Here is a 27,994-nt window from a genome sequence, read left to right on the forward strand (position 1 = left end):
TCAAAGAGTTGAACTGCATGTGCAGGTAACGAGAGCTGTTTAACTCATCTGCTTCTACCTTAGGCCACAAACTTATCAATCACCCCTGCTGTGGACACTTTCTGGAGGTCCAAGATCCGTATGTTCCACAACCACTGGACTAAGTGTGTAAATGTAGGCGGGGACTGTGTTGAAAAACAAATGTGCTAGGTTTTCTAAAATTGACTCCCTCTAACTTAGGTCACGAACTTATCAATCACCCCTCGTACTTTGATATACAATGATTTAAAGATATACTTTATCAATGCTATTTGAAAGTATACAAACACAATCTGAACACCAGTGCTTGAAACAACTCCCTTGTTCCCTCATACAATTCCTCCCAGGTTTATAAAAGCCCATCATATACCTTCTGTCCATACAAATGAGCATTGGGAGACCAGCAGGATAAATTTGCTGCCTACTGTGGGGTCACCACGGAAGTGTAGTGGTTAGCGCAATGCTATTACAGCTCGGCGCATTTCAGAGTTTGGAGTTCAATTCTGGTGCCGTTCTGTAAAGAGTCTCTGTACGTCCTCCCTGTGAAATGCGTGGGTTTTCCCTGGGCACTCTGGTTTCCTCCCACAGTCCAAAGACGTACCGCTTAGGTTAATTGGCCATTGTAAATTGTCCCGTGATTAGATTAAGATTAATTGGGTTTATCAGGGGTTTGCTGGGGCGGCTCGGCTCAGAGGGCCTACTCCATGCTGTATCGCTAAATAAATAAATATCGTGCTGTGTGGAAGCTGTTTACGGCTGCACTTCCATCTTGTGAACTGTTTGGTTATGCTCATCAATCACCCATTTACAGTAGTTTAACAGTAATATTTAAATAAAGTCCTACATTCTCAATTTTCCCCCAGATTTACCACTCATTTACACACTTATGGCAATTTACAGCGCCCAGTTAACCCGCCAACCTATACGTGTTTGGATATGGGAGAAAGCCTGAGCACATAGGGTGATAAAAGATGGTTTTGATTATTCTAATATATTTCCATATTCCAAAAGACATCCAGGTGGATGTCACACAGTGATCTGATGGTTGAGGTCCAATCGTGTGGAGTTCAGAACAGATACCATGTGGAAATTAAGAATGGAGGTCATGCACCGTCCATTGAGAGGGAAATGACTAACTTTCAGCCTCTTCACCCTTTATCAGGTTCTGAAACAACAATGACCTGATGCAGTAACTCAGTTTCTCTCTCCACAGATGTTGCCTGACCTGCTGAGAATTTTCAGCATTTTCTGTTCTTACTTAAAGCAGGGGGTAGTGCATTTCATTCGGATGGCTGAGGCCATGGAAACTTTGGCTGTCACCTAAAGCAGTCAAAGGAGTAAAGATATCCTGGGGGTATCCTAGACAAATTAAATGTATGTAAAAAGAAATGGACTTGCGAGGGCACCTGTGGGCCCCTTCCAGAGAGTCACAGGAGGATTTATACTGGGAATTGGAAATAGCAGAGGAACAATTTATGTCTGTTGGAAATAGAAGAGCTCATGTGACCAGTGACATATCATCCATCATTAGGGACCCCTCGAACCAGGACATGTTCTCTTTATGCTCTTGTCATCAGGAAAAGACACAGGAGTCTCAGGACTCACATCACCAGGTTCAGGAACAGTTATTAGTCCTCAACAATCAGGCTCTTGAACCAAAGGGGATAGCTTCACTCAACTTCACTTGCCCCATCATTAAAACATTTCCATGACCTATGAACTCACTTTCAAGTACTCTACATCTCATCTTCTTGATATTTATTGTTTGTTTGTTTGTTTATTTATTTATTTATTATTTGCACAGTTTGTATCTTTTGTATACTGGTTGAACACCCAAGTTGGTCCAGTCTTTCATTGATTCTATTATGATTATTCTATTATGGTTTATTGAGTATACCCATAAGAAAATTAATCTTAGGATTGTACATGGTGACATATATGTACTTTGACAATAAATTTACTTTGAACTGTGAACAAATAAGCATCATAGGAACTAAATATCGGTAAATATGGGTAATGCCCATGTTACAGGGGAGGGGTGTTGTGTCCCCAGAAAACAATATGTACCACAATTTTCTGTAATGCAACTCAGGTTTCTGTAATGCAAACCCTAATGCGTAAAGAAATACAAGCTGAAAATAAAACAAAAAATGATATGTAATTCCCCTGACAGCAAATTTCTCTACCATCAATCCTATTATCAGATTTTTGGGAAATGAATACAGAAAAGGTGAATTTCCATTTCCCAAAGAGCCTTAACTCTGGGGACACTTGCATTAGTCAAAAATAAAACAAGGGAAGATGGTAAGTATGAGATTGATAATGGACATCTCCCCCAATTCTGTTGATTCTGAAATTGTTTGTGTGGGCTGGGGGCAGCAAATATGAAACTATTCTTTAAAAAGGCAAAAGAGGGAAAACAGGGAGCTACCAACCTGTTTGGCTTACATCAGTGATAGGGAAAAGGCCAGAATTCAAAAGGATGGATGTAGTAACTGAACTTCCTATGAATAATTGCATTGTAAATTGTCCCGTGATTAGGCTGGAATTAAATTGGGGCATTGCTGGGTGATGCAGCTTAAGGGGCCAGGCGGGCCTATTCTGCGCTGTATGTCAATAAAAAAATTTAAAGAGTATTAACCTGAGAAAGGCAAATTATGCTTGACTACTCTTGTTGGAGTCCTTTGAGGATGTGACTGGTAGAATAGTTATCTATCCAATGGATGTAGTGGATTTCAACATTGGCAACTGTTCTGCAATGGCCAGATCAGCTATGATCTTATTGAATGGCGGAGCAGGCTCGATGGACCAGATGGCCTACTCCTCCTCATATTTCTTATGTTTGTATGTAATGCAAGAGTGCATGGAATTGGGAGGTAATGTACTAACATGGATTGAGAATTGGCTATTGGAGAGAAAGCAAGGACAAGCACTGAACAGGCTTGTCAGGCTGTGACTCGTTGAGTACAATAGGGATCAGTGCTGGATCACCAGATATTCGCAATCTATCTCAATGATTTCATTGAGGGGCATCAACTGTCATATTTTCATACTGTTTGTGAATAGTAAATTGGGTAAATACAGTGGAAGGTTGTAAACAGGCTTCAAGAGGATATGGGTAAAGTGAATGACAACATGGCAGGTGGAATATAATGCGGAAAGATGTGAAGTCACTCACTTTAGTAAACATGACAAAGGCAGAATATCTGTTAAATGGTGAGAGACTGAAAACTCACCAGATTACAGGGAGAACGTGCAAACTCCACATAGAAAGCACTGGATGTCAAGATCGAAAGGTCATTGGGGTTGTGAGGCAGCAGCTCTACCTATTTATTTCTATATTTTATTAATTGAGATAAAGCATGAAATAGGCCCTTCCAACCCCCCAAACCATGATGCCCAGCAATCCCTTGATTCACCCCTAGCCTAATCACAGGACAATTTACAATGGCCAATTAACCTACTGACCGGTACATCTTTGGACTGTGGGAGGAAACCAGAGCACCCGGAGGAAACCTGCGTGGTCACGGGGAGAACGTTCAAGTTCCTTACAGACAGCGGTAGGAATTGAACCTGGGTCATCTGCACTGTAAAACGTTGTACTAACTGCTACAATGCCACACTGGTGTCCTTATGTCACCTAATTTACAGAGAGAAGAAGTTGAAAGCAGTGATGTTAAACTTCCATAAACTTTCAGCCACTTAGAGCAATTCTCAGCCCCTTTATTGTTGGGAAGGATATGCAGGCATGGGAAAAGGGTACAAAATTATTTTACTCATATGATTCTAGAACTGAGAGGTTGTACCTAGTTGGGAAAGACTGAACAAGTTGGGGCTTCTTTCTACAAAAGAGAGAAGACTGAGGAGTAGCCTGCCTTGTGACTATGAGGGTTAGCTTGTATCCAATTGTACATCCATCTTAAGGCTAAGTTATATTCCTACTGTATGTTCTCAGTTGTTACTGCATGATGTATTATGGTATTTTTCCATTCCTACATGAGATAATTTTCCCTGTTGTATGGGTACAGTACAGTGTGGAAATATTCTTGACTGCAGTGCCAAAAAAGGTATAGGGGTGCAAGTATTTCTATATGCCTGGTTTTGTGTGGATTATATAGTGTTGCATATTCCCAGTTGTGTATACTGTTTGAATCCTGCAGCAGATAAGCTATAATGTTTAATTAGTTTAATTTCTTAGCAACTCCAATGCATCATCAGGAGGGAGTTCCAGAGCTTAAGACCAAGAAAGTGAAGGCATGGCCACCAATGGTGAGCTAATTAAAATCAGAAAAGTGCAAGAGACCCGATCTAGATGAAATCTCGGATAGCAAGTATCGTAGGATGAAAGGATATTGAGAGAGAGACAGGACATGGAATAAAGCCACAAAAGCCTTTTGGCCTTTCTTGTCCACGGCAGCAGAAAATATGCTATGGAGAGCAATCCCATTTTCCAGCTTTCAGTACCTTCTGTGTTCATCTAGTTACTTTTCAAAAAGAGTACAATGTGTCTTTGAATTTATAGTAATTATCAATCGCACTGTCGTTGCCATAGGTCCAACCTGTATACCATTTGTCCAGACCTCCCATATCTCTAGAACCCTCAATTATTTCCCCACTTTGTCCCTTCTTCTGAAGGAATTTTTCTCTGGCCAAAGGAAGTTCTGAGCTGGAGAGCCTGCCTGCTGAGTCTGGTCTACAGCTCGATGACTCAGTCAATAAGGTGGCAACTGATCATTTTGCTCAGCTCCACTTCCCTCCTTGACCCATGTAACCTTTGATTTTCCTTTTTGCCCAGTTAGCATTGAATGCATAGTCTCTTGTTTGGAGAAGTCAAAATGCTTATACCACTCTGAGAAGAGATAATCTTCTTTGTTGTGTTTCACTGGCTTGACCTTTCCTCTTAGTACAGATAGACTATGTGACTGAGCTATCCTCTCAACATCTACCAAATTAAGCCTTTGTGTGCTTCAAATAAGATCACCTCTCATTCTTCTTAACTCCTGTCTGTGGACCTCATTTGTTTTTCCTTCTTTACTTAACAACATACTAGTCTCTGGGATGGTTTCACCAAGACTTCTTTATTCTTTCATAACATCGCTTCTAAAATGAAGACCAGTAGATAATCTAGTTTAGGTTTTTCTTACCATGATGGGAAACCTTGTAATTACTCTCATTATATTGCAACTGCCATCTTTTACTTAACCTGTTATGACTCTTTGAAGGTATGTTGTGCCTCCTAACAATTTAGTTATGCACCACCTTTGTATCATCAACAAACTTGGACACATAACACTCAGTCCCTTTCATCTAAGTCATTAATATGGACTTGAAATTAGTTGGGGCTGCAGGGCAAGTGCATGCAACATGTCATAAGTTAGATCTTGCCTGCTTTTTTACGACCCATTGCGTTCTGTGCATTGACTAATTCTCCATCCATGTATCTGCATCAGCCTTTATTGTCTGCAATAGGCTTTTATAAGATGCCTGATCAACTGCCTTTTAGAAACCATAATGCTCTATATCTACTAATTTCCATTATCTAATCTGCCAGATTCATTCTCAAAGAACTCCAATAAAGTTATTAAATGCAATTTCCATTTCATAGAACCATGTTGACTCAGCTTAATGAAATTATGCTTTTGTAGCTGTCCATTATCACTTAAAAGAATGGCTTTTCCCTGACAACTGTTATGCTAACTGGCCATGTTTTCTACCTCGCTCCTTGAACAGTAATGTTCCTGTTGCTCTTTTCTAGTAACAATTATTTTGTTCTCCTTTACACTCGTGTACAGGAAATGACATGAAACAAACTTGAATCTTGAATCTGCTACAAGCTTTCTGGAAACCAGGACATTTACAAGATCACAATCTGGGGATTCACTATCTCCACAGGTACCTATTTTAGAACTCCATGATGCAAGCCATGAAGTCCAGGGAATTTGTCAGCCCATAGTTTTAATTTGTGTGTTACTTTTCTGTAGTAATGCATATTCTTTTAAGCTCGCATCTGCCTTACCCTCCTACTTATCTGTTATTTTTGCTGTACTTAAATCAGATACAAGATACTTTTTTAACATCCCTACCACTTTCTTGTTGATAATTTCTCTTCTCTGAGCTTCTAAGAGATTACTTACCTTTGCCATTCTCTTCCTTTCTCGTGTACCCCAATGTTATGGCAGTTTGGATAATGGAAATTCATCCTTAACTAATTCGCGAACCACTACCAAAAATTTGAGATAAGGAATAAAAATACATTCTTATGGAATTTAGGTGAAAAAGAATTAAATAAACACAAAATGCATACAGAAAACTGAACTAGTTTATTAAGGGCAATGATGGCAGTCTACCAGTTCACAATGGGAGGCCACTTAAGGGATCTGCTTTGGAAATTGACAAGACAATCTCTTCTTTTGATACTTGTACAATGACTTTTTATCAAACAATGTAATCTCCATTTCCAGTTAATTAAACGATTCTTTCTTTTCTGCCCACAACACAATTAGAATTCTCTTGCTGATAGACTACACACACCCATAGGGGCATTTCTGTTGAAGGAAAAACTTCTCATACAAGTGCTTCTCTGCTTATAACATGAGATTCATTGGGGAAAAAGATCCCCAATGAATTATAGAAATTTGCAATATGGACAATTTTGTAAGAGTGTTGCGCCATCCATAACATGGGGGCCATGTGAGATGGAACCATTTATTTACTTACTTTATTCAGATGAATTTTATTAGAGCAAATTTTAATTCCATATCTCAGATTTTTTGGTTGCATTTGTAAACTCTGTGAAAGTGAGATTTCATTACCTGAACTGCTGTAATACTGGAATCTCCTCTGTCATAGAGTTATAGAGTCACACAGCATGGAAAAGGCCCTTTTGGCCCAATTAGTGCAGGGTAACTGAGTTGAACAGTGAGCTCTTACCATGTTTGGCCACTCTAAACGTCTCCTGTCCATGTACCTATCCACATGGCTTTTAAAAGTTGCTAGTGTGTCTGGCTCAACCACTATTTCAAGCAGCTCATTCCAAATATGCATCACCCTTTGTGCGAAGAAGCTGCCCTAATGGGCCTTTTAAGTCTCTCACCTCTGACCTTAAACCTATGCCCTCTTGTTTGTAGCCCCATGTGCTTTCACCCTGTCTATACCCTATTCACTTACATATTTCTATCAGGCTACCCCTCAAAATATTCTACATTCCAGGGAATAAAACTATGGTCTACACATCCCCTCCTTGTAACTCAGGCATCGACGTCCAGGCAACATCCCGCTAAGTCTTACCTTCATTCTTTCTAGTTTAATAACATAACTCTGGTTAGGCCACACTTGGAGTATTGTGTCCAGTTCTGGTCACCTCACTATAGGAAGGATGTGGAAGCATTGGAAAGGGTACAGAGGAGATTTACCAGGATGCTGCCTGGTTTAGAAAGTATGCATTATGATCAGAGATTAAGGGAGCTAGGGCTTTACTCTTTGGAAAGAAGGAGGATGAGAGGAGACATGATAGAGGTGTACAAGATAATAAGAAGAATAGATAGAGTGGATAGCCAGCGCCTCTTCCCCAGGGCACCACTGCTCAATACAAGAGGACATGGCTTTAAGGTAAGGGGTGGGAAGTTCAAGGGGGATATTAGAGGAAAGTTTTTTACTCAGAGAGTGGTTGGTGCGTGGAATGCACTGCCTGAGTCAGTGGTGGAGGCAGATACACTAGCGAAATTTAAGAGACTACTAGACAGGTATATGGAGGAATCTAAGTTGGGGGCTTATATGGGAGGCAGGGTTTGAGGGTCGGCACAACATTGTGGGCCGAAGGGCCTGTACTGTGCTGTACTATTCTATGTTCTATGTTCTATTCCTGTAACAGAGTAACCAAAACTATACACAGTGCTCCAAGTGAGGATTGACTAATGTTTTATACAACTGCAATATAACTTTCCAACTCCTGTACTCAAAGCCCTGACCAGTGAAGGCCAGCATTCCAAACACCTTCTCCACCACCCTGTCTACCTGAAATACCACTTTCAGTGAACTAATCACAGGCACTCCTCTGGTCCATAATACCCCACCTCCTCAAGGCCTTGCAATAGAACACACTGTATAAGTCCCACCCTGGTTTGATCTTCCAAAATACAAACCTCACATTTAACTGGATTGAAAGTCATTTGCCAGTCCTGAGCCTACAAATCTCACTGATCAAGATCTCCCTGTAATTTTTCATAATCTATGCTATCTATACCGCAATATTTTTAGTATTATCTGCGAACTTACTAACCAGACTTTGTACATTTACATTAAATCATTTATATAAATTGTAAACAAGAAAGGTCCCAACACTGACCCTTGTGGCACACCACTAGATGCAGACATCTAGACTGAGAAACAGCACTTGACTATCACCCTCTGCTTCCTAGCAGTGAGCCAATTATGAATCCAATCCACTACCTCCCTCTGGATCTCATGCAATATAACTTTCCAGACTAGCTGGCCATGAGGTATTTTGTTAAAGGCCTTCTAAAATCACATCGACAAGATCCACTGCCATGCCCTCACATAATGGCTACTTCTTCAAAGAATGTCAAGGGATTTGTCAGACATGACTTCCCACACACAAAGCCATGCTGATTGTCCCAAATCAGACTCTGTCTCTCCAAATGTTGCTAGATGCTATCTCTCAGAATCCCCTCCAGCAATTTAACCACAACCAACGTCAGATTCACTGGCTTGTATTTGCTAATTTAAATAATGCTGCTACATTAGCCACTCTCCAGTCCTTGGAAGCTCATCTATGGCAAGAGATGAAGCAAAAATCTCTGCAAGGGCCTCCATAATTTCTTCTCTAGCTTCCCACAAGGTACAAGAATACACCAGGTCAGGCCCTGGGGACCTATCCACCTTAATACACTTTAAGGTCTCCAGCATCTCCTTCCTGTCAATTCATATACAAGTCTCAGGGTTATATACTGTATATTTTGATAATATATGTACTTTGAATATTTCAATATACAGTCCAAGACAACACAACTCATTTGCCTCATTTTCTTCATTTCCATTGTTTTCCTTACAATGAAAACTGAAGAGAAATATTTATTAAAAATCTCTCCCATTTTCTTTAGTTCCACACACAGTCTGTCCATCTCCCAGGGGATCTATTCTCTCTATCGCCATCCTTATGTACCTCTAGGATCTCGGGATTTTATCATAGATAATGTGTAATAGATATCGCTAAATGATCTTTCAAACAGAAGGTCAGATTGAGCGCTTAGGTTTAGTCATAAATAATGGGTGGACAATAAAACAGGTGCCAGGAGGTGGTTCCAAAATTATCCCCATTCTTAATGATGGTGGGACCCAACTAGTGAGATCAAAGGCAAGGCTGAAGCATCTTGCAAACACATTCAGTGAGAAATGTGTAGTGGATGATCCGCCTCGGATTTCTTGCCACTTTCCAGCCAGTTTGATTCAGTCTGAATGATATCAAGAGTGAGACCTTAATGGAGCAAAGGCCATGGAACCACACAATGTCCCAGTTGTAGTGATAATTGTCCATGTTTCAGATTCAGCTGTATCTCCAGCCAAATTGTAAAGGACAGACTCTCTCACCTTGCCAACCCAAACTGGTCATTGAGGAGCAGACTCTTTGACACACAAGTCCCACTTGTAAGTACGATCAATAATAGCTCTTGTCTGCTTCTAATGATTGTATGATTAGCTTGACTGGGGTGGTTAGCAAGACTTGTACTTCTCTGAATAGGTCACTTCTGGGCAAATTTCCAGACTGTCAGGTAGAAGACAGTGCTAAGACTGCACTGGTACAACTTGACTGGAGATGCCGCTTACCTTTTTATTCTGATTTCTACCTCTTTCCTTTCCAGTCCTGATGAAGGGCCTCAGCCCAAAACATCAGCTGTTCATTTCCTCTAGTTGATGCTGCCTGATCCACTGGTTTCCTCCAGCATCGTGTGTGTGTGTGTGTGTGTGTGTGTGTGTGTGTGTGTGTGTGTGTGTGTGCGTTGTTTCTGATTTCCAGCATCTGCAGAATCTCTTGTGTGCACGCACACAACAATGGGTCCTGATTCAACATGAAGCTGCCCCACCTCTTATAGAAAATCAAATGCAGTGGAATCATATTTTCAGTTGGAATACTATGGAAAAGATTGCATATTAGGTACAGAATGAATCTTTAGGGTGGTAAATTGACAAAAGTTTAAACTGTCCTCTGCATCCACAGATATCTGAAATACTAGGAATTCAGCCAACACCAAGAGGAAAGCAACCACAGTTATGGCTCTGCTAGTTATTTATTGAGGGCAGAAATAGTAAATGATAAAATTACCCTACTGGACCAAACTAAAAGCTATCTGCCAAGCATCACTTATGTTGCTGGATTACAATACTACTTCATGCAGGAAGGCAATGAAGGCAGTCCATTATCTGCACTAGGTGTCTGCACTGATTTTTGTACATTTGCAGTCAATCAAAAGAATACAGCAGTGTACACTGCATAAATTCCACCGTCAATAACCATTATGAATTAATACACAGTTTTATAGCACTGTAGTAGTATTGGTAGTGCTCTAATTAGTTCTGTATTTCATTTAAATACATAATGTGCTATTAAGTTAAACAGTAGTCTGTCTCTTTCGTACCTCTTTAATAATTTCCATGAAATTCCTTCTAATTGGGGCAGATGCTTAATTGGGCCAGATGCTTAATTGGGCCAAAATGTACTGGTCCTGATATGTCCCGATTAACCAGAATCCACCGTATATAAAAAATTAAAGTAAATAAATAGTATAGAAGAGAGCAAAAATGAAAATAAAGACAGTGAGGTAGTATACATGGGTTCATTGTCCATTCAGAAATTTGATGGTGGAGGGCTAGAAGCTATTCCTGAAACATTGAGTGTGTGTCTTCAGGCTCTTGAACCTCCTACTTAATGGTAGCAAAGAGCGCGTCTTGGTTGATGAGGGTGCTTAATGATCGATGGTCCTCTGACATCTCCTCAAAACTTTTCTCCACTCACTTTAAACAGATGACTTCCGGTATTGGCCATTGCTGCTCTTGGTGAAAACGCAATGGCTGTCCACTCTATCTATGCCTCTCAGATATGGAAATATCTCACAAAAGGATTGAACTCTTTTTCTAGCAAATGATCATCGTAAGTAATAGTCTGTAACTTCCCTTTGGACTTGGAGGCAATTCGATGTGGCAGAGCCCAGGCAAGGTGAGGCGGCGGGCCCATCACCGAGAGTATGGAAGAGCGTGAAAGGTCGGGCACAGGCCGAGTCGAAGCTGCGGAGTCCAGGCCCTAGAGCGTGTCGATGCTACTAAACACATTGTACGGACAGAGATTTACAGGCCGAATTGAGGCGGCAAAGTCTGGTGTATCCAAGCAGCAGAACCTGTTGTTCGGACGGAGAATTAATCACTGGGCCAGATTGAAGAGGTCGGGGTGTTGAGGCCCGAAGCAAGTACAGGCCACTTCAGATCACTGCTCAAAGCGGCGGAACCTGATGTTCAGATGGAGAGTTAAGCACCGGGCCTGATTGAATAAGTCACTATCTGCTTGTGGTCGCTGTTTGCATGATGTTTTTTTTTCATTGCACATTGGGTGTTCGAAAGTCTTTTTTTATGGGTTATTTTATTTTTTTATGGGTCCTTTTCTATGGGCACGATGTGGTTTTCATTCTCTGCACATTGAGTGATAGACTGTCTTTTTTAATATATATATATATATATATACATGCATTCTTTTTGTTTTGTGGCTGCCTATTAGAAGAAGAATCTCAAGGTAGTCTAATGTTTACATACTTTGACAAGGCTTGTACCTTGAACTTCGAAACTCATGAGTACTTCCCCGGAGAAAGGGTGGTTTTCCTCCCACGTCCTCATACATGTTAATGTGAGGTGTGAGAAGTTCAAAGTAAATTCATTATCAAAGTCCGTCTATCTCACCATAGACTACCCAGAGATTCATTTTCTTGCAGACATTCACAGTAGAACAAAGAAATACAATAGAAGCAATCAAAAATGACACACAAAGACTGATAAACAGCCAATGTGCAAAAGAAGAGAATCTGTGCAAATACTAAAAAAAACCTAATAAATAAATACTGAGAACATGAGTTGTAGAGTCCTTGAAAGTGAGTCCATATACCTATGGAATCAGTTCAGAGTTGAGGTGAGTGGATTTACCATGCTGGTTCAGGAGCCTGATGACTGAAGGGTAATAACTGTTCCTGAAGTGGTGATGAGGGACTTGAGGCTTCTGTACCTCTTCCCAATGGCAGCAGTGAAAAGAGAGTGTGGTGGCCATCACCAATGATGGATGCTGCTTTCTTGTGGCAGTGCTCCTTGTAGATGTGCTCAGCGGTGGGGAGGGCTTTTCTGTGATGGACTGGGCTGTATCCACTTTTTGGAGGCTTTTCTATTTTTGGGAATTGGTGTTTCCATACCAGGCCGTGATGAAACCAGTCAGCATCTATAGAAGTCTGTCAAAGTTTTTGATAACATGCCAGATCTGCACAAATCTCTAAGAAAGTAAAGTGGCTGTTTTGGCTTCTTTGTGATGGCCCTTACGTGTTGGTCCCAAGATGGATCATCTGATATCTTAACACCATGGAATTTAAAGTTACTGACCATCTCTACCTCCAATTCCGTAATGAAGACTGGCTCATGGATCTCTGGCTTCTTCCTCTTGTAGTCAATAATCAGCTCTTTGCTTTTGCTAACATTGGGTGGGAGGTTGTTGTTGTGGCACCATTCAACCAGATTTTCAATCTGCATCGTATATGCCACTTCATCACCACCTCTGATTTGGCCAACTACAGTGGTGTCATCAATAAATGTAAATATTGTATTGGATCTGTGCTTGACCTCACAGTCGTAAGTATAAAGCGAGTAGAGCAGGGGCTAAGCACACAGCCTCGTGGAGCACCTGTGCAGATGGTGATTGTGGAGGAGATGTTGTTGCCAATCCAAACTGACTGTTGTGTATTGTTGGGAAAGTTAGTTGCAAAGAAAATGAAATTATTCCTCTTTCCCATGGCACGCTACAGAGAAGTGTGTTATATCCCACGAAATACCAAAATGCAGACATCGAATTGTCTTTCAATAATCAACTGCTTCACAACCTAAAGATGTATAAAACTACTATGCCTTGCTGTTTAATTTAAGATTAGGTAAAAAAAGGATTTTCAGGAAGAGGTTTATTTCCATCTGATATACTTGGTGCATTAGTTTGTTACTATACGTATCAAAGTGGGATTGACCTTGACAGTACTGCTTTACTGACACTGCAGCTGCTAAAAGAATCCTGTCAAAAGCAGGTAGTCACAGTGGGTGCAGTGCTCCCTGCAGGACAAGTCATCATGTGTCTAAGCTCCAGGAAACACTGAAAAAGATCAAAATTGTAAACTGCATCAAGCAAAATGGCAATAATTCAGGACAGTTTTAAATTGGCAGCAAGCAGGACATCTGTTTTATGTGCTAATGTCTGATGGCCATTTGGCTGTTTTGATTTCTTGCCTTCAGCAACACACAGCGTACGCAGGCTGAGCATCTGGTATAATGGCTGCAGTTAAGAAAATGCTGTCTGAGTCCCAAGCATGTTTTATTTAATAAGATGGACATTTCACAATGCGTCTCCAGCAACAATGCACAACAAACATAAGAAAACATTTTATTAGTTGAAAAATAGTGAGGAAATTAATTAGCATTCACTTAGCTGAATTAAACTAGAGATTCCATAATTGATTTCCTTAAAAATGACGTAGGGATGAAGAATGTATGTGGGGCCCTTTTGAATCTGAAGTACCAGATCATCAGAACACAAGAATATAGGAGCAGGGGAAGGCCATTTGCTCCCTCAAGCTTTCCCCCACCTAATTCACTATAATCATAGCTGATCTATGCTGATCTCAACTCCTCCCTTGTGCCATTTCCCCATAATCATCGATTTCTTGATCTTTAAAATATTCAGCTATCTTAACCTTAAATATACCGAATGACCTGGTCTCCACAAATCTCAGAGGCTGAAAATTCCAGTTTCAATCACCCTGAAGGTAGAAATTTCCAGATACCCCAGTTTTAAATGACTAGCTCCTTATTTAACAGTTCTATCCACTTTTTTTGTGATACACCCCCGAATAAACATATCCAATATCTACTCTGTCAAACCCTCTGAAGATTTTGCATGTTTGAATCAGGTAGTCCCTCATTCCAGAAAAAAACTGTAAAGGAATACAGATCTAAACTGTCCAGCAACAACTCCCACCCCCCCCCCACCCTATACTAGGCCAACCCTCTCATCCCAGACACCAGTCTGGTGATTCTCCTTTACTGCAGGCTCTCCAATGCCACTGCATCTTTTTTTAGTTAAGGGACGAAAACTGCACAGTATTCCAGGTGTAGTCTCACCAACACCCAGTACAAACTCTCCCTATTCTGTTCCTTCAAAGGCTTTTGGCAATAAAGGCTAACAAATGGTTTGTCTACTTAACTATTTGGGGGACGTGCCTACAAATATTTTATGAGTCATGCATTAGAACATCTCGATTCCGCGGAACATCACTCATTTGCCATCTCTCTTCATTTATGTAACAATGCACCTTTTGATTCCACTTGCTAAAGAGCAAGATCTCATGCTTCCACACATGTTTTTTGCATCTGTATTTACTCAGGAGACGGGCTCAGAGACTATATAAGAGAGGCAAATCAGCAGCGAGGTCATGGACACTATACAGATTACAGAGGAGGAGGTATTTGCTGTCTTGAGCAAATCAACATGACAAATGCCCAGGCCCTGACAAGGTGTTTCCTCAGACTCTGTGGGAGGCAAGTGCAGAAGTTGCAGGGCCCTGAGCAGAGATACTTAAATCAGCCTTAGCAACAGTTTAGGTGCCAAAGGATTGGAGGAGAGCTAATGTTGTTCTGCTGTTTAAGAAAGGCTCAGAGTGGTGGTAGATGGTTGCCGCTCTGACTGGAGGCCTGTGACTAGTGGAGTGCCACAGGGATTCGTGTTGGGTCCTTTGACGTTTGTCATCTATATCAACAATCTGGATGATAACCTGGTTAACTGGATCAGCAAATTTGTGGATGATACCAAGATTGGGGGTGTAATGGACAGCGAGGAAGACTATCAAAGCTTGCAGTGGGATCTGGACCAGCTGGGTAATGGGCTGAAAATGGCAGATGAAACCTAATGCAGATAAGCGCGAGGTGTTGCACTTTGGTAGGACCAGCCAGGCTAGGTCTTAAACAGTGAATGGTAGGGCACTGAGGAGTGTGGTAGGACAAAGGGATCTGGGAATACAGGTCCATAGTTTATTGAAAGTGGTGTCACAAGTAGATAGGGTTTTGGCTAAAGGAAGCTTTTGGCACATTGTCCCTCATAAATCAAAGTATGGAGTGCAAGAGTTGGGATGTAGCGTTGAAGCTGTATAAGGCATTGGTGAGGCCTAATTTGGAGTATTGTGTGCAGTTTTGGTCACCTACCTACAGGAAAGATATAAATAAGGTTGAAAAAGTACAGAGAAAATTTACAAGGATGTTCCCAGGACTGGAGGACCCGAGTTATAAGGAAAGATTGAATAAGTTAGAACTTTGTTCCCTCGAACATAGAAGATTAAGGGGAGATTTTATAGAGGTATACAAAATTTTGAGGGGTATAGGTAGGGTAAATACAAGCAGGCTTTTTCCACTGAGGCTGGGTGAGACTACAACTGGAGGTCATGGGTTAAGGATGAAATGTTTAAGGGGAACATGAGGGGAAACTTCTTCACTCAGAGAGTGGTGAGAGTGTGGAATGAGCAGCCAGTGCAAGTGGTGGATGTGATTTTGATATCAACATTCAAGAGAAGTTTGAATAGGTACATGGATGGGAGGGGTATGGAGGGCTATGGTCGATAGGAGTAGGCTGTTTAAATGGTTCATCTTGGACTAAATGGGCTGAAGGGCCTGTTTCTATACTGTACTTTCCTATGAGTCTGTTAAACTCTATTTCTCAGACTTTCACTCAATCACCAAATCTATCTATATCCCATTGAAAAATCAAAATGGCTTCATCACAAATGCTCTTCCATTCATTTTCCTATCATCAGCAAACTTGGAAACCTTATATTTCATTTCCTCCTGCCTGTCACTAATGTAAGTATTTAACAACTGAAGGCCAAGGACCGAACTCTGGAGCACTCCAGTAGTTAGATCCCTCCAGCCTGAAATGGACCCATTTATTCCAACTGTTTTCTATGTGAGAGCTGGTTTACACTCCATGCGAACAGACTTCCTCCAGTACCTTATACACCAGCCGCTTACATGGTATCCTGTCAAAATGCCTTTTGTAAATCTAAATGCACTATATCTAAGTTTCCCCTCTAACAGCTCTCCTGTCCCATTCTCAAAAAAATTCAACCAAATTTGTCAGACATGATTTACCTTTCAGAAAATCATGTTGACTGGGTTTGATTTCCTAAACAATAATCAATTATTTCCTCTTTGATCATTAACTCTTGTTAATCACAGATGTTCAACTACCTGGCCTGTAGTTCCCCACATTTTGTCTTCTTCCCTCTTTGAACTTTGTTTTCCATCCTGGAATTCTGCGAGTTCTGAACATTCGCAATCAAAGGGTCCACCATCTCTGCTGCTACTTCCCTTAAACCATTGGGTACAGATGCAGGCCATTGGGACCCAGTGATTTGTCCACCCGTGGGTTTCTCTGTTACTGTATCCCATGCGATAGGGATTTTTACAATTAGTCCACTCACTATTGTTTGAAATTAGCCCACCTGTTATAGAACATAGAACATAGAATAGTACAGCACAGTACAGGCCCTTCGGCCCACAATGTTGTGCCAACCCTCAGACCCTTCCTCCCATATATGCCCCCGCCTTAAATTCCTCCATATACCTGTCTAGTAGTCTCTTAAACTTCACTAGTGTATCTGCCTCCACCACTGACTCAGGCAGTGCATTCCACGCACCAACCACTCTCTGAGTAAAAAACCTTCCTCTAATATCCCCCTTGAACTTCCCACCCCTTACCTTAAAGCCATGTCCTCTTGTATTGAGCAGTGGTGCCCTGGGGAAGAAGCGCTGGCTGTCCACTCTATCTATTCCTCTTATTATCTTGTACACCTCTATCATGTCTCCACTCATCCTCCTTCTCTCCAAAGAGTAAAGCCCCAGCTCCCTTAATCCCTGATCATAATGCATACTTTCTAAACCAGGCAGCATCCTGGTAAATCTCCTCTGTACCCTTTCCAATGCTTCCACATCCTTCCTATAGTGAGGTGACCAGAAATGGACACAATACTCCAAGTGTGGCCTAACCAGAGTTTTATAGAGCTGCATCATTACTCCGCGACTCTTAAACTCTATCCCTCAATTTATGAAAGCTAACACCCCATAAGCTTTCTTAACTACCCTATACACCTGTGAGGCGACTTTCAGGGATCTGTGGACATGTACCCCGAGATCCCTCTGCTTCTCCACACTACCAAGTATCCTGCCATTTACTTTGTACTCTGCCTTGGAGTTTGTCCTTCCAAAGTGTACCACCTCACACTTCTCTGGGTTGAACTCCACCTGCCGCTTCTCAGCCCACTCCTGCATCCTATCAATGTCTCTCTGCAATCTTTGACAGTCCTCTACACTATCTACAACACCACCAACCTTTCTGTCGTCTGCAAACTTGCCAACCCACCCTTCTAACCCCACATCCAGGTCGTTAATAAAAATCACGAAAAGTAGAGGTCCCAGAACAGAACCTTGTGGGACACCACTAGTCACAATCCTCCAATCTGAATGTACTCCCTCCACCACCACCCTCTGCCTTCTGCAGGCAAGCCAATTCTGAATCCACTTGGCCAAACTTCCCTGGATCCCATGCCTTATAACTTTCTGAATAAGCCTACTGTGTGGAACCTTGTCAAGTACCTTACTAAAATCCATATAGATCACTTCCACTGCACTACCCTCATCTATATGCCTGGTCACCTCCTCAAAGAACTCTATCAGGCTTGTTAGACACAATCTGCCCTTCACAAAGCCATGCTGACTGTCCCTGATCTGACCATGATTCTCTATATGCCTATAGATCCTATCTCTAAGAATCTTTTCCAACAGCTTTCCCACCACAGACGTAAGGCTCACTGGTCTATAATTACCCGGACTATCCCTACTACCTTTTTTGAACAAGGGGACAACATTCGCCTCCCTCCAATCCTCCGGTACCATTCCCATGAACAACGAGGACATAAAGATCCTAGCCAGAGGCTCAGCAATCTCTTCTCTCGCCTCGTGGAGCAGCCTGGGGAATATTCCGTCAGGCCCCGGGGACTTATCTGTCCTAATGTATTTTAACAACTCCAACACCTCCTCTCCCTTAATATCAACATGCTCCAGATCATCAACCTCACTCATATTGTCCTCACCATCATCAAGTTCCCTCTGATTGGTGAATACCGAAGAGAAGTGTTCATTGAGGACCTCATTCACTTCCACAGCCTCCAGGCACATCCTCCCACCTCCCACCTTTATCTCTAATCGATCCTACCTTCACTTCTGTCATCCTTTTTTTCTTCACATAATTGAAGAATGCCTTGGGGTTTTCCTTTACCCTTCTCGCCAAGGCCTTCTCATACCCCCTTCTTGCTCTTATCAGCCCCTTCTTAAGCTCCTTTCTTGCTTCCCTATATTCCTCGATAGACCCATCTGATCCTTGCTTCCTAAACCTCATGTATGCTGCCTTCTTCCACCTGACTAGATTTTCCACCTCACATGTCACCCATGGTTCCTTCACCCCACCATTCTTTATCTTCCTCACCGGGACAAATTTATCCCTAACATCCCGCAAGAGATCTCCAAACATCGACCACATGTCCATAGTACATTTCCCTGCAAAAACATCATCCCAATTCACACCCACAAGTTCTAGCCTCATAGCCTCATAATTTGCCTTTCCCCAATTAGAAATTTTCCTGTCCTCTCTGGTTCTATCCTTTTCCATGATAATGCTAAAGGCCACGGAGCAGTGGTCACTGTCCCCCAGATGCTCACCCACTGAGAGATCTGTGACCTGACCCAGTTCATTACCTAGTACTAGATCTAGTATGGCATTCCCCCTGGTCGGCCTGTCCACATACTGTGACAGGAATCTGTCCTGGACACACTTAACAAACTCTGCCCCATCTAAACCCTTGGAACTAATCAGGTGCCAATCAATATTAGGGAAGTTAAAGTCACCCATGATAACACCCCTGTTATTTTTGCACCTTTCCAAAATCTGCCTCCCAATCTGCTCCTCTGTATCTCTGCTGCTACCAGGGGGTCTATAGGATACCCCCAATAGCGTAACTGCTCCCTTCCTGTTCCTGATTTCCACCCATATTGACTCAAAAGAGGATCCTGCTACATTACTCACCCTTTCTGTAGCTGTAATAGTATCCCTGACCAGTAATGCCACCCTTCCTCCCCTTTTTCCGCCCTCTCTCTCCCTTTTAAAGCACTGAAATCCAGGAATATTGAGAATCCATTCCTGCCCTGGTGCCAGCCAAGTCTCTGTAATGGCCACTACATCATAATTCCATGTATGTATCCAAGCTCTCAGCTCATCACCTTTGTTCCTGATGCTTCTTGCATTGAGGGCCACACATTTCAGCCCTTCTACCTTACTGTCTTTACTCCGTTTATTCTGCTTCTCTTTCCTCAAAGCCTCTCTGTATGTTAGATCTGGCTTTACTCCATGCACTTCTTTCACTGCTTTATTGCTCTGGGTCCCATCCCCCTCGCAAATTAGTTTAAACCCTCCTGAACTATGCTAGCAAACCTACCTGCAAGGATATTGCTCCCCCTTGAGTTCAGGTGCAACCCATCCAATCTGTACAGGTCCCACCTTCCCCAGAAGAGATCCCAATGATCTAAAAATCTAAAACCCTGCTCCCTGCACCAAGTCCTCAGCCACGCATTCAACTGCCATCTCCTCCAATTCGTACCATCACTGTCACGTAGCACTGGCAGTAATCCTGAGAACGCCACCCTTGAGGTCCTGTTCTTCAGCCTTCTGCCTAGTTCCCGAAACTCACACTTCAGGATCTCATCCCTCTTCCTGCCTATGTCGTTGGTCCCAACATGTATCACGACTTCTGGTTGCTTTCCCTCCCGTACCAGGATGTCGTGCACCCGGTCAGAGACATCCCGGACCCTGGCATCCGGGAGGCAACAAACCATGCGGATGTCCTTCTCACGTCCACAAAATCTCCTGTCTGCTCCCATGACTATAGAGTCTCCAATGACGACAGCTCTCCTCTTCTCCGTCCCACCCTTCTTCTGCACCACAGGGTCAGACTCAGTGCCGGAGGCCCTGCCACCGTGGCTCACACCTGGTTGGTCATCCCCACCAACAGTATCCAGGACGGTAAACTTATTATTCAGGGGAATAGCTACAGGGGTGCTCTACACTACCTGTCTGCTCACCTTCGCTTTCCCCCCCTCTAACTGTCATCCAACGACCTGCTTCCGACAGCCTAGGTGTGACTACCTCCCTGTAGTCACCTATGACTGCCTCATTCTCCCTTATGAGTCGAAGGTCATCCAGCTGCTGCTCCAGATTCCTTACACGGTCTTCCAGATCGCCCAGCCGTATGCACTTCTGGCAGATGTGACTCTGTGGGAGAGGGGAATTCCCCCAAGACTGCCACATCTCACATGAGAGGCACATCACCGTCTCAGTAGACATTGTAAAAACTAACTTATCTTAGGGATATTTTCAGGGACTTAATATTTCTGCCATTTCTTTGTTTCCTGTTATTAATTAACCAGCCTCATTCCCTAGTGGCCTCACATCAACCTTAGCCATCTTCTTCATATTTACTGTCGACAGAAACCCTTGCTGTTTGTTACACGCACATTTTCTCTCAAAATCCACTCACTCCCTTGTTAAGAACAATTTGGTCTTTTGCTGCCTGATCCTTAAAACCTTTTCAGTCCTCTGTCCTACCACTGCTTTGGCTCTGAATGCATCGTTTTTCAATTTAACATTCTTTCATCTCCTTTGTTTACCACAGATAATGCCACTTTCCCATAGAATCCCTCCTCCTAACTGGGACACATTCCTTCTCTGTGTTTGAATATCTGCCGTTGTTTATCTACTGACCGGTGTCTTAGCTTGTTTTCCCAGTCTATCCTAGACAACTCTACCTTCAAACCATTATGATTGCCCTTATTTCAGTTGAAGACTGGATTCCCAGCCTTGACAGAGCTAAACCAAAAAGAGAGCTGAACCACATTGACATTGAATTTGATCTTCAGATTGCATTTGTACTGTTGTACAATGCTCAGATTCATTTGCAACAGGGACATAAGTTCAGTTTTCCCACTAAATGGGTCCTGGTATTAAATTGATAATTCTTTCACATCAAACAATGATGAATATAATTTGGAGCCATATGATATTATTAATATCAATGTTTTGCTGTTGAAGTTGATTTCTATTTTTATGGTATTGACTCTCAGAGTTGCAACATTATTTCCGGGGTCAAGACTCACTGTTAACACATATATATCAGTCAAGTGCATAGATTAAGAATTAATAGTTTAGAGGGTACGTGGAGGGAAGCTGGCCAGAGAGTGGCCCTAACTTTTCAGCACGGATACAAAGGAATGAAAAACAAATCAAAACTGCAGATGCTGGACATCTGAAATAAAAAAAAGAAACTGCTGGAAACACTTAGCAGGTCAGTCAGCATCAGTGTGAGAGAAACAATTGACATTTCTGGTTAAAGACCCTTCCTCAGAACTGGGAAGTGAGAGAATAATTACATTTCAGTTGGAGAGAATGGAACGGGGTGGAGAGCACAGAGTGAATGTCTGTGATAGCGTACAGGATTGACAAGGTAACAATTACTTTAAATTGAACATATTGGAACAAAAGAAGTTACAGCAACATATGTGGAGGCAGAGGGGCTAAAAAGGGGAGTTATCCAATATAGTTAAAAGTTAGTATCAATTCTGGTGGACAGCAACAGCAACACCCCTGGCCAGGAGAGCGGATGCTGTCCCTCAAGGTTGAATTGGGAATTCTTGGAACAGTACAGGAGATCAATGACAGAGAGGTCAGAGTGAGAGTGGAAGTGGAGAATCAAAATGACAGGTGACCCTGCTCAGAGAATCAAAATGCTCAGGGTCACCCTTGCAGAGTGAATGCAGGCATTCTACAAAATGATTACAAATCTGTAGGTTGCATCCCCCAATTCACATCATGAGCACCAGGACACTCAACGGAAGAAATGCAAGTGATTCGTTGTTTCACCTGGAAGGGCGGATTGCTGCCTATGTCTCATGCCAGTGAAGGTAAGAATAGGATGATTTGGCAGGTGAATGTGTGGCTGAAAAACTTGGTGCAGAGGGCAGGGTTTCAGATTTCTGGAGCATTGGGATTTCTTCTGGGGAAGCATGATCTGTACGAAAATTACTGATTTCACCTGAACTCAAGGAGGACCAATATCCTTGGAAGCAGATTTGCGAGAACTGTTAGGGAGGGTTTAAACTAATTTGGCAGAGGGTTGGGAACCTGAGTAATAGGGCAGAGTGTGGGGCAGTTGGTTTACAAGTAGATGCAATGTACAGTTTAGAAAGGGATAAGAATTCAACTTTCGGTAACATGGGGGCAAAAATTAAAGAAGTTGATGATTACAGGACTGAAGGTGTTATAATTGAATGCACGTAGTATACAGAATAAGGTAGATGATCTTGTAGCTTTGTTAGAGATTGGCAGGTATGATGTTGTGGGCATCATTGAGTCCTGGCTAAAAGAAGATGTGAGTTTAACATTCAAGGATGCTCATTGTATTGAAAGGACAGGCAGGTAGGCAGAGGGGGTGGGATGGCGTTGTTGGTAAAAAATGAAGTCAAATCCTTAGAAAGACGTGACATGGGATGGGAAGATATAGAATCCTTGTGGGTAGAGTTAAGAAACTGCATGGGTAAAAAAACCCTGATAAGAGTTATATACAGTACAGCCCCCCCAAACGGTAACTAGGATAGGGGATATAAATTTCAAAAGGAAACAGAAAATGCATGCAAAAAGGGCAGTATTACAATAGTCATGGGGGATTTCAATATGCAGGTAGATTGGGAAAATCAGGTTGGTGCTGGATCCCAAGAGATGGAATTTATAGAATGCCTACGAGATAGCTTTTTAGAGCAACTTGTAATTGAGCTCACTAGGGAAAAGCAATTCTGGATTGGGTGTTGTGTAATGAACCAGATTTGATCAGAAAGCTTAAAGTAAAGTAATCCTAAGGCGACAGTGATCATAATATGATAAAATTCACCCTGCAGTTTGAGAGAGAGAAGCTAAAGTCAGATGTATCAGTATTACAGTGGAATAAAAGGAATTACAGAGGTACAAGAGAGGAACTGGCCAAAGTTGATTGGAAAGAGACACAAGCAGGGATAATGGCAAAGTGCTATCTGAAGAAAGTTTGGAGGCATTAGTGGTGATCTTTCAAGAATCACTAGATTCTGGAATGGTTCTAGAGGACTGGGAAATTGCAAATGTCACTCCACTCTTTAAGAAGGGATGGAGGCAGAAGAAAGGAAATTATAGGCCAGTTAGCCTGACTTCAGTGGTTGGTAAGAATTTGGAATCCATTATTGACGATGAGGTTTCAGGGTACCTGGAGACACATAATAAAATCAGGCCAAAGTCAACATGGTTTCCTTAAGGGGAAATCTTGCCAAAAAAATTTGTTGGAATTCTTTAAGGAAATAGCAGGCTGGATAGACAAAGAAGAGTCAGTGAATATTGTTTACTTGGATTTTCAGAAGGCACTTGATGAGGTACCGCGCATAGGGCTTCTTGGCAAGAAGGAGTTAATTGTTGTTTGTCTTAAGTTGGTTGAACCTATACTCAAAGGATTTTGAAAAAAAATGAAGAGGTATATAAGCATATAAGATTGAAACATGTAAGATGCTGAGGGAGTTTGACACAGTGGACCCTGGAACGGTGTATTCTCCAGTAGGGGAGTCTTGAAGCAGACAAATTGGGGTCCAGATTAGATGATATTCCTTCTCTTGAAGGATTCTGAATTTTTGCAAATCTCAGTTGTAGAAAGCTCTGAAAGTTGAGTCGTAGAGCCACTGCCCATGCACCACTGCTGGAGTTCCAACAATTCAATTTTTACTTTTGATCCACAGATACCTTTTCACAGAGCTGAGCTTCTCAGAAATACTTCCCCATTCTTGTGTTATTACAAGCCTGTGACCCCTGTCTGTCTTGACCTGGTAACTCCACAGGGAGTTGAGCCTTATTGGTTTAACCTCCCTCATCACACAACCCACAAGGTCCGGAGAACCTGCTTCCTTGATTTCCCGATTGTCTTTCTACGTCAGCATTGGCCCTTGAAGAAACTGGGAAGGTGGTATGTTGTAAACTGGAGGGAGCATTGGGTCATGGAGAACAAGTAGGTTTCAACTCTCCTTTCCAGTCAGCCCACAGAGGACAATGTAGGGGCCCACTCAGCGCAGAGCGTCAGCACATTCAGTAGAGCAGCTGTATTGACAGGATCTGGCAGCTCAAAGTCTGTACCCAGGGCTGGCATAGTGGCACATCTAATCAGGCTGCTGCCTCACAGCCCAGAATCCATGAGTCCAATGGAAGCCAAAGACAGCCTGTCCTGGGGTTAGAGGACTGTATATGTGCATGTGTGTGTGAGGTTAGGAGCGGGCCTTGTTTCGCTGTTGTTGCTTTGTTCTGTTTTGTTGTGCTGTTCTGCCAAGCATTGTGGGCTACGTTGACGCTGGCATGTGCGGCGACACTTGGGGGCTGCCTCCGGCACATCCTTGACCGTTTCACTGTATATTTCACTGTATATTTCAGTGTATATGGGATAAACAAATCAGAATCCGAATTTGAATCTGAAAAATCTGAACCCAGGTTCAATCCTGACTTTGGGAATTGTCTGTGCAGAGTTTGTACATCCTCCTTGTACTATGGCATTCTCCCACATCCCCAAGACGTGCGATTGGTAGGTTAATTCACCACCGTGACAGGTGAGTGGTAGAATCTGGGAGTTGTTGGGAATGTGAGAGAATAAAATGAGATTGGGGTAGGACATTGTAGATTCAACGGACCAAAAGGCCTGTTTCCTGTTATGTTTTGTAACTCCAAAATATAAAAACCATTTTTCAAGAAAAAGCCAAGAAATGCAAGCATTAGTTCGTTTTTACTTTAAGCAATGCGCATATGTATCATATGGTGGCGTGATGAGATACGTAATTTATGTACTTTTACAGATAACCTGCAATGCCTACGAAAAAGAACGCTTAATCAAACAATATACTTACAATATTACTCAAATATTAAATACACACCACTCCTCCCTAATTAGCTATAACCTTCAGATTTGAGGATGATCTCTTCTGAAGAAGGTATGACCTGTACAAAAGGGATGGGCTACACCTGAACCTGAGGGGGGCCAATATCTTTGCGGGCTGTTGAGGAGGGTTTGAACTAATTTGGCAGGGGGATTGGAACTGGAGTGATAGGGCTGAGGATAGGAATGTTGGTTTACAAGCAGAGGTAGTGTATATTGAGACTGTCAGGAAAGACAGGCAGATAAAAGGGCAACATTGCTGTCAATGGGACGGGTTGCAGTATAAAAGGTGGACAAAATTGAAAAGGGTGACAAATACAGGACCGAAGGTGTTATATTTGAAAGCACACTGTATACAAAATAAGGTCGATGATCTTGTAGCGCACTTAGAGGTTGGCAGGTATGACATTGTAGGTACTACAGTGCCATGGCTGAAAGACGATTGTCGTTGGGAGCTTAATATCCAAGGATGCACAATCTATCAAAAGGACATGGTGGTAGGCAGAGGAGGAGGAGGGATTCTCCTAGTGAAAAATGAAATCAAATCATTAGAAAAAAAGAGACATAGGATCAGAAGATGTAGAATCCTTGTGGGTAGAGTTAAGAAACTGCAGGGGTAAGAAAACCCTAATGGGAGTTATTATGAGCCCACAAAGAGTAGCCAGGATGTGGCCTACAAGTTACAGTGGGAGATAGAAAAAGCATGTCAAAAAGGCAATGTTACATTAGTCATGGGGGATTTTAATGTGCAGATAAATTGGGAAAATTCAGTTGATACTGGATCATAAAAGAGAGAATTTGTCGAATGCCTCAGTTGGATTTTTGGAGCAGCTTGTGGTTGAGCCCACTAGGGTATCAGCAATTCTGGATTGAGTGTTGTGTAATGAACCAGATATGATTAAGGAGCTAAAGGTGAAGGAACCCACAGTGATCATAATATGATAGAATTCACCCTGCAATTTGAGAGGGAGAAGCTAAAGTCAGATGTATCAGTATTACAGTGGAGTAAAGGGAATTACAGAGGCATGAGAGAGGAGCTGGCCAAAGTCGATTGGAAGGAAACACAAGCAGGAATGATGGCAGAGCTGCAATGGCTGGAGTTTTGGGGAGCAATTTGGAAGGCACAGGATAGATACATCTCAAAGAAGAGGAAGTATTCAAAAGGCAGGATGACGCAACCATGGCTGACAAGAGAAGTCAAAGACAAAATAAAAGCAAAAGCGAGGGCATATAATAGAGCAAAAAATAGTGGGAAGTTAGAGGATTGGGAACTGTTCAAAAACCAACAAAAGGCAACTAAAAAAATAAGGGGAGAAAAAGTGAAATATGAAGGTAAGCTAGCCAATAGTATCAAAAATGATACCAACAGTTTATTCTGATATATAAAGAGTAAAAGAGAGGCGAGAGTAGATATTGGACCGCTGGAAAATGATGCTGGAGAGATAATAATGGGGTACAAGGAAATGGAGGAGAAATTAGGTCTCATTTATCTTCTTCCATTTCCATAGCACTTATGTCATCCTTCCCTTTCTTTTCCATTTTCTTCTTTCCAGGATGTGCATCCTGATCTTCAAAAAGTGCATTTGGATCTATGGAGTAATTTCTTATTAATCCTTCTATTGCTCCATTTACAGTGGATCTCTCCTTTTGGTTTCCTCATCCACAACATTTTTTGATGAATCCTCTGTATTTGTATCTCCATTGACTTCTTTCTTTTTGGCCTTGATTTCATCCAGCTGGGCTTCAGTCTTTGCTTCTACTTTTGCAAGCAGCTTTTTGTCTCCCACTTGAAGTTCATGCATTAAACTTAATGCATGCAGATTAGAGTCTTGTTCTTTGTACTCACAAAAGTTGAATGCTTGCAACTTTCCTGAAGCTCCTTGAACACTCTTCCAGATTAAAACCAAGCCACATTTCACAAGTAACTGCCTGATTAACATATCAGAAGCTTCCTCAGAGCTTCTTCCCTGAGGCTGTGACCCTGCTGAACCTCACAACCCAGTGCTAAGCAGCATTGCACCCATATTGTACTGTCTTGGTACTTTTATATTTGTGTGCTGTAGCACTTACTTTTTATTCGCAGTTATTTTGTAAATAACACTATTCTTTGCATTTCTGGTTAGATGCTAACTGCATTTCATTGGCTTTGTATCTGTACTTGGCACAATGACAATAAAGTTGAATCTAATCTAACTTAATATAATCTAATATGTTGCCTACAAAAACTGTTGTATTCAGACCACTGCCTTTGTCACTTCAATGCTTCCTCTGAGCAACATGGTCCTTCCTAAGTCCAATATGCTTTCCAACCAGAGGCACAGAGGTTAGCACCAACACCTGTTTGCCCTTTGTTGGGCTGCGGTTCATGGTGTACAGCATGGAGATGGTTGTGGCATCATCCAGTACCTTTCTTAATTTGCATTCAGTTGACTCTACCACAGGGGATGTACATGAAAATGGTGGATGGATCTCCAATCAAGTTGTAGTTGTCTCAGTCTCACAATGCTGGCCCTCCCGTTTCTACCACTTACAAGCCCAATGTGGCTTGTTAGTTGTTGTATTTCGCTGTTACAAATGTTATTCCCACAGGAGTT

General features: G+C 42.1%; 1 protein-coding gene across 7 annotated transcripts in view; it reads left to right on the top strand.

The window, feature by feature from the left end:
- The window catches only part of LOC140185132 (G protein-activated inward rectifier potassium channel 4-like), an 80,215-nt gene that overhangs the window by 7,999 nt on the left and 44,222 nt on the right, over positions 1 to 27,994 (top strand). For 3 of the 7 annotated variants that reach the window (XM_072238460.1, XM_072238457.1, XM_072238461.1), the window contains exon 2: positions 5,811 to 5,910. The exons of 3 other annotated variants lie outside the window; for them this stretch is intronic. The gene's annotated coding sequence lies outside the window, so the exon portion shown is untranslated. Of the gene's footprint in view, positions 1 to 5,810; positions 5,911 to 9,578; positions 9,682 to 27,994 lie in introns of all 7 variants that reach the window. One more of the 7 variants, XM_072238458.1, reaches the window with a different exon arrangement.

This window comes from Mobula birostris, chromosome 20 (genome assembly GCF_030028105.1).
Source record: "Mobula birostris isolate sMobBir1 chromosome 20, sMobBir1.hap1, whole genome shotgun sequence".
Taxonomy (NCBI): Eukaryota; Metazoa; Chordata; class Chondrichthyes; order Myliobatiformes; family Myliobatidae; genus Mobula; species Mobula birostris.